Here is a 7899-nt window from a genome sequence, read left to right on the forward strand (position 1 = left end):
ATTTAGTTCCATTATTCTTCTAGTTGATGATATTATGGTAACTCCTTGAGATGGATCTCCAATTATAAACTCTTATGGATAGTTTTCAAGAACTTTCATTTTCTGGGCCTAGGTGTTGTGAGGACAGATCTGGTATTGGTTGGCTCAGCACTGTTGGAAATTTTAGAACTATCTGCATCAGTAGGAGACAAAATAGATTTGTCTCCTATATTTTTATCTGCAAAATCAGAGACAATATTTTCCAACAAAGGATCTGATTTGGCTTCACCTTGAGTTTCACTTGAGTTTTGTTGAATTTTAATTCCTGCATCAGTTTCTTTATCAACACTTGAAACAGAGTTAGATTCACAAAAGGTAACATGCATGGTCTCTTCCATAGTCCTATGTTCACTTAGGTACACCCTATAAGCTTTGCTTGTAGTTGAGTATCCTACAAAAATATCTTCATAAGACTTTGGATCAAATTTTCCAAGATTGCCTCTTGTATTTAAAATAAAATATTTACATCCAAAGATATGAAAATACTTAAGATTTGGAGGGGTTCCTTTCCATAGCTCATATGGGGTTTTCTTTAAAAACTTTTGAATGATGGTTCGATTTAAGATATAGCAAACTGTGTTCACTACTTCAGCCCACAAGAATTTAGGTACATCATTATCACAAATCATAGCTCGAGCCATTTCTTGTAAACTTCTATTTCTCCTTTCAACAACCCCATTTTGTTGAGGTGTTCTAGGACAAAAAAGTTGTGAGATATACCAAACTCATCACAAAAGGATTCAAAATCTTGATTTTTAAATTCCTTTTCATGATCACTTCTAATAGAAGCAATCTTCAAATCTTTCTTATTTTGAATCTTTTTGCACAAAGTAATGAAAGTTGAAAATGCATAATTTTTTAGCTAAGAAAAGAACCCATCCAATCTTGTATAATCATCAACTACTACCAAGCCATAGTGTTTGCCACTTAGGCTTTGAGTCCTAGTGGGACCAAAAAGATCAATATGTAGCAATTTCAATGGTCTTTTGGTTGAGATATCATCCTTAGAAGGGCTTTTAGTTTGTTTACCCAAATGACAAGTATCACAAGTGATATGTTTGTCAAATTGAATCTTAGGAAGACCTTTAACTAAATCTCCTTTCACAAGCTTAGAAATTTGAAACATGCTAGCATATCCCAATTTCTTATGCCACAACCATTTTTCGGATTCCATGGAGGTAAAGTAAGCTACATTTTGTTCCTTAAGTTCCTCTAAGGTGAGACCATACATATTATTACATCTTTTAGCAATGAACAAAGTTTCACCCGACTGTTTACAAACAACTAAGCATTCCAACCTTTTGAAAAAAATTCAATATCCTAAATCACATCGTTGACTAATGCATAGAAGATTATGTTTCAGTCCATCAACCAAGAATACATTATCAATAAAGGTAGAAAAACTCTTACCAACCTTACCTACGACCACTATCTTTTCTTTTCTATCATCACTAAACGTCACAAAGCCTCAATCGTACTTATTGAGTGATGAAGAAAGTAGACTTTCCTGTCATGTTCCTTGAGCATCCACTATCCACGTACGATAAGTCCTTCTTCTTCTTGGCTGAATGCAAATCTGCAAACACTTTTAAGTGACTTTAGATATCCAAATCATTTTTTATCTTTTGATGTTAAACACTCTTGGTTGTCCAAGAGCATTATATTTGCTAATCACTTTGTAAATTTATTTCCAATCTTTCTTTTAAAGATAAAACACTGAATAGATGTATGACCAAGTTTATTGCATGTATGTCAAAAATTTCTATTTGCTAATTTCTTAAAGTGATTTGAGGTTTGAAAGATTTTTTTTGGATGTTGAGACTTCATTTTCAAGACATGGTTTTTCAAAAATAATTTTAGATTTGTCATGATATCCCAAGCCAGCCTTTTCAAAAAGAGGTCTTTGATAAGCTAATAATTTATCTAAGTTTTCAGAACTTTGGGCAAATTTAGCTATGTCTTGATTTAAACCCTTAATCACTTTGTGCAAACGTTCATTTTCTTCAATGCAATTAAAAAAGGAAATGACAAAATGCTTTTGTTTAAGACTTTTAATTTCAGTTTTAAGCCATTTGTTTTCTTCCATAAGATCAATAGAGTTTTTGGCTTCTTTCAATTTTTGTTTAAGGTAAGTATTTTCAGCCTTCAAAATATCATTTTAAGATTCAAATTTATAGCATTGATTCAAAAATTTTCTAATTTTTCCAGTTAGATCATCAATCATTTGATGAAGTTCATCATTAGTGGGTTCAAAATAGGTTACCTCATCTTCTTGATTGTGATCAGCCATTAGAAAAGTTTGGGAGCTGTGATCAGATTCTTTATCTTCTTCTGAGTCATTTTTTAGATCTTTCCATGAAGCCATAAGAACTTTCTTCTTGTCCTTCCTTGTCTTGTCTTCCTTCTTAAATTTGCGGCAGTCATTGATGAGCGGATAATTTATACGCTTTTTGGCATTATTTTTAGGTAGTTTTAGTATATTTTAGTTACTTTTTATTATATTTTTATTAGTTTTTATGCAAAAATCACATTTTCGGACTTTACTATGAGTTTGTGTATTTTTCTGTAATTTCAGGTATTTTTTGGATGAAATTGAGGGACCTGAGCAAAAATCTAATTCAGAGGCTGAGAAAGGACTGCAGATGCTGTTGGATTCTGGCTCTCCTGCACTCGAAATAAATTTTATGGAGCCACAGAAGCCCAATAGGTGCAATCTCAATTGCGTTAGAAAGTAGACATCTTGGGCTTTCCAGCAATATATAATAGTCTGTACTTTGCCCGAAATTTGATGGCCAAAACTGGCGTTAAACGCCAGCTAGAGACCCTTTTCTGGCGTAAAACGCCAGAAATGGCACACTTCTTGGCGTTAAACGCCCATTTTGGCACCCAGGGTGGCGTTTAACTCCAATTTGAGGCATATGCACGTGGAAGCTTGAAAGCTCAGCCCAAACACTCACCAAGTGGGCCCCAGAAGTAGAATTCTGCACTATCTACACCTACTTACTCATTTTTTGTAAACCTAAGTTACTAGTTTAGTATAAAATCTACTTTTAGAGATTCATTTAGCAACTCATGACATTTTTTACCTCTCATAATGTATTTTCTACAGTTTGAGCCTCTAAACCCCATAGGTGGGGGTGAGGAGCTCTGCTGTGTCTCAATGGATTAATGCAATTACTATTGTTTTCTATTCAATCACGCTTGATTCTGTTCTAAGATACTCACTCATACTTCAATATGATGAATATAATGATCCGTGACACTCATCATCATTCTCAAATTTATGAACGCGTGCTTGACAACCACTCCCGTTCTATCTGAGCTCAACGTAGTCATTGGGCGATAGCTTGAGTGTGTATCTCTTGGGTCTCTAATTCACGGACCGAGTCCGTGGGATTAGAACCTTCGTGGTATAGGCTAGAACCAATTGGTAGCATTTCTGAGATCTGGAAAGTCTAAACCTTGTCTGTGGTATTCCGAGTAGGATCTGGAACGGGATGACTGTAATGAGCTTCAAACTCAAGAATGTTGGGCGTAGAGACAGTGTGCAAAAGGATAGAGAGGTTCTATTCCGACACAAGTGAAAACTAACAGATGATTAGCCATGCGGTAGCTGTACCTGGTATTTTTCATCCGAGACGAGAGATCCGACTGTTGATTAGCCGTACAGAAATCGTGCCTGGTATTTTTCATCCAAGAGGACGGATGGTAGCCATTGACAACGGTGATCCACCAACATACAGCTTTCCATTGAAGGAAGCCAAGTGTGTTTGGAGAAGAAGACAGTAGGAAAGCTGAGATTCAGACGACAGAGCATCTCCGGAACCTCAACCTGTTCCTCATTACTGAATCACAAGTACCGTTTATTTCATGTTATTTATTTTTCATAAACAAAATCATTTTTATCATTAATCTCCTAACTAAGATTTACAAGATAACTATAGCTTGCTTCAAGCCGACAATCTCCGTGGGATCGACCCTTACTCACGTAAGGTATTACTTGGATGACCCAGTGCACTTGCTGGTTAGTTGTGCGGAGTTGTGAAAAGTGTGATCACAATTTCGTGCACCGAGTTTTTGGCGCCGTTGCCGGGGATTGTTAAAGTTTATACAACTGACGGTTCATCTTGTTGCTTAGATTAGGAAAAATTTATTTTTTTTGGTTTAGAGTCACTAAATTTGAGTCTTTTATTATTGTTTTTGTTAAAATTTTAAAAATCTTTGTTTTCTTTTTCTAGAGTTTTTTCTTTCGAAAATTTTTAATAAATAGATAAAAACCAATAAAGTAATAATTGAGTCTTCTGTTTGAGTTTAGTTTCATGGTTTAAGTTTGGTGTCAATTGCATGTTTTTATTTTCCTTCAATTTTTCGAATTGTATGTTCTTTTTATTCTTCATATTTTTGAGTTTTATGTTCCTTGTTCTTTCTTGATCTTCAAGTTGTTCTTGTTTATTTTCCTTGTTTGATCTTTAGTTTTTCTTGCTTTGTGTCTTTCCTTGTTTTTCTTGTGCATTTTCGAATTATTAGTGTCCAAAGTATAAAAATTTTCAAGTTTGGTCTCCTTTGTGGTTTTATTTTCCTAAAGATTTCCAAAATTTGTTCTTGGTGTTCATCTTGATCTTCAAAGTGTTCTTGGTGTTCATCTTGACATTCAAAGTTTTCTTGTTTGTTTTCTTTGTTTTGATCTAAAAATTCTAAGTTTGGTGTCATTTTATTGTTTTTCTCTTTCCTCTTTAAATTCAAAAAATAAAAAAATATATTTTCTCTTTATTTTAATTGAATTTTTGAAATTTACATTAAAAAAAACAAAAATTCAGATTTTTATTTTAAAAATTTTATCTTATCTTATCTTAGTTTTAAATTTCAAAATTCAAGTCTTTTTGAAAAATCATATCTTTTTCAAAATCTTATCTTATCTTATTTCAAATTCAATTTTCAAATTTTAATTAAGTTCCAAAATTCAAAATTCAAATTCAAAATTTAAATTTAAAATTTTAAAAATCAACCCTTTTCAAAATTTAAATCTTTTTCAAATCCTTATCTTATATTGTTGACTTTTTCAAAATTCAGAATTTAATTTTTAAATTTAAAATTTAAATTTCAAAACTTTTTAATTTAAAAACTTATCTTCTCTTAAAATTCCTTATCTTCTCTTACCTAACTTATCTTATCTTTTCTAATCTCAAATCTTAAAATCAAATCTTTTTCAAATCTTTTTAATTAATTACTTAATTTATTTTTCTAATTTTTTTATTTCTTTTTCTTTTCTTAATTTTCAAAACTTGCATCATTTTTTTTATTTACTTTCTTTTAATTTTTTTAATTTCAAAAAAAGGAGAAAAAGAATAAAAATTTTTATTTTACAATCCACATCATCTCTCTTTCTCCATCATGGACCTAAGTGGAAATGAACAGTCCAGAGGGACTCTGGGGTCATATGCTAACCCCACTACTGCTTCCTATGGGAGTAGTATCTGTATACCCCTATCAGAGCCAGCAATTTTGAGTTAAACCCTCAGCTCATTATCATGGTGCAGCAAAATTGCCAGTATTCCGATCTTCCACAGGAAGAATCTACTGAGTTTCTGGCACAGTTCTTACAAATTACTGACACAGTACGTGATAAGGAAGTAGATCAGGATGTCTACAGATTATTACTATTTCCATTTGCTGTAAAAAATCAAGCTAAGAGGTGGTTAAATAACCAACCCACAGCAAGCATAAGAACATGAAAACAATTATCAGACAAATTCCTGAATCAATACTTCCCTTCTAAAAAGATGACACAGCTAAGGCTATACATCCAAGACTTTAAACAAGAGGATAATGAATCTCTTTATAATACATGGGAGAGGTACAGAGAGATGCTAAGGAAATGCCCCTCTGAAATATTTTCAAAATGGATGTAGTTAGACATCTTTTACTATGGGCTTACAGAAAAGGCCCAGATGTCTCTAGACTACTTAGCTGGTGGATCTATACATATGAAAAAGACAATTGAAGAGGCTCAAGAGCTCATTGATACAGTTGCCAGAAATCAGCACCTGTACTCAAGTGGTGAGACCTCCATGAAAGAAGAGGTTGAGCACTGAACTTAGTCCTCCAGAACAAATTTCTGAACTCAATCAACAACTATTTTCTATAACAAAACTGTTAGCAGAATTTAAAAAGATGCTATAAGAAACTAAAGATGCTAACCAGAATATGGAAAAACAATTAAATCAGACAAGACAGTAGTTATCTAAACAGATAATAGAAGAATGCTAAGCTGTTCATTTAAGGAGTGAAAAGACATTGAATGTCTCAACTCAAAACAGCAAGAAGCCAAGAAAGGAACATTTGACAGATGATGACCAAACCACTGCCCAAAATCCCACTAACGATAATAAGAGCCACGAGAGGAATGATTTTGGCGTTCAAACGCCAGAAAGGGGTAGCAATCTGGCGTTAAACGCCTAAAAAGCACCCAATTCTGGCGTTCAAACGCCAATAAGAGATCAGACACCTGCAAGTGCTGATAACAACCCCCTTAAGCAGGCTTCTCCAACCACTTCTGTAGGAAATAAACCTGCAGCAACTAAGGTTGAAGAATATAAAGCCAAAATGCCTTGTCCTCAGAAACTCTGCCAAGCGAAACAGGATAAACAATTTGCCCGCTTTATAGACTATCTCAGGACTCTTGAAATAAAGATTCCGTTTGTAGAGACACTTGAGCAAATACCCTCTTATGCTAAGTTCATGAAAGAGATCTTAAGTCATAAGAAGGATTGGAGGGAGACTGAAAAAGTTTTTCTCACTGAAGAATGCAGTGCAGTCATTTCAAAAAGCTTACCAAAGAAGTTTAAAGATCCCGGAAGCTTTATGATACCATGCACATTTGAGGGTGCTTGTACCAAGACAGCTTTATGTGATATTGGGGCAAGTATCAACCTGATCCCAGCATCCACTATCAGAAAGCTTGGTTTGACTGAAGAAGTCAAACTAACCCGAATATGTCTCCAACTTGCTGATAGATCCATTAAAATCCCATCAGGCATAATTGAGGACATGATTGTCAAGGTTGGGCCATTTGCCTTTCCTACTGACTTTGTAGTGCTGGAAATGGAGGAGCACAAGAGTGCAACTCTCATTCTAGGAAGACCTTTCCTAGCAACTGGACAAACCCTCATTGACGTCCAAAAAGGGGAGATAACCCTGAGAGTCAATGAGGATGAGTTTAAGTTGAATGTTGTCAAAGCTATGCAGCATCCAGACACATCAAAAGACTGCATGAGCGCTAATATTATTGAATCCCTGGTGGAAGAGATCAATATGACTGAGAGTCTCAAATCAGAGCTAGAGGACATTTTTAAAGATGTTCAGCTTGATATGGAGGAACCAGAGAAAACAAAAGAACCTCTGAAGACTCCTCAGGAAGAGGAAAAGCCTCCTAAACTCGAGCTCAATCCACTACCACCATCCTTGAAATATACATTTCTGGGAGAATATGACACTTTTCCCGTGATCATAAGCTATGCTTTAGAGCCACAGGAAGAGAAAGCATTAATTCAGGTGCTAAGGACACACAAGACAGCTCTTGGGTGGTCCATAAGTGATCTCAAGGGCATTAGCCCAGCCAGATGCATGCACAAGATCCTATTGGAGGATGATGCTAAGCCAGTGGTTCAACCACAGAAGCGGCTGAATCCAGCCATGAAGGAGGTGGTGCAGAAAGAGGTCAATAAGTTACTAGAGGCTGGGATTATTTATCCTATTTCTTATAGCCACTGGGTGAGCCCTGTCCAAGTTGTCCCCAAGAAGGGAGGCATGACAGTGGTTCATAATGAAAAGAATGAACTGGTTCCTACAAGAACAGTTACA

This window comes from Arachis ipaensis, chromosome B1 (assembly GCF_059453495.1).
Source record: "Arachis ipaensis isolate K30076 ecotype BB chromosome B1, ASM5945349v1, whole genome shotgun sequence".
In the NCBI taxonomy this organism is placed as follows: domain Eukaryota; kingdom Viridiplantae; phylum Streptophyta; class Magnoliopsida; order Fabales; family Fabaceae; genus Arachis; species Arachis ipaensis.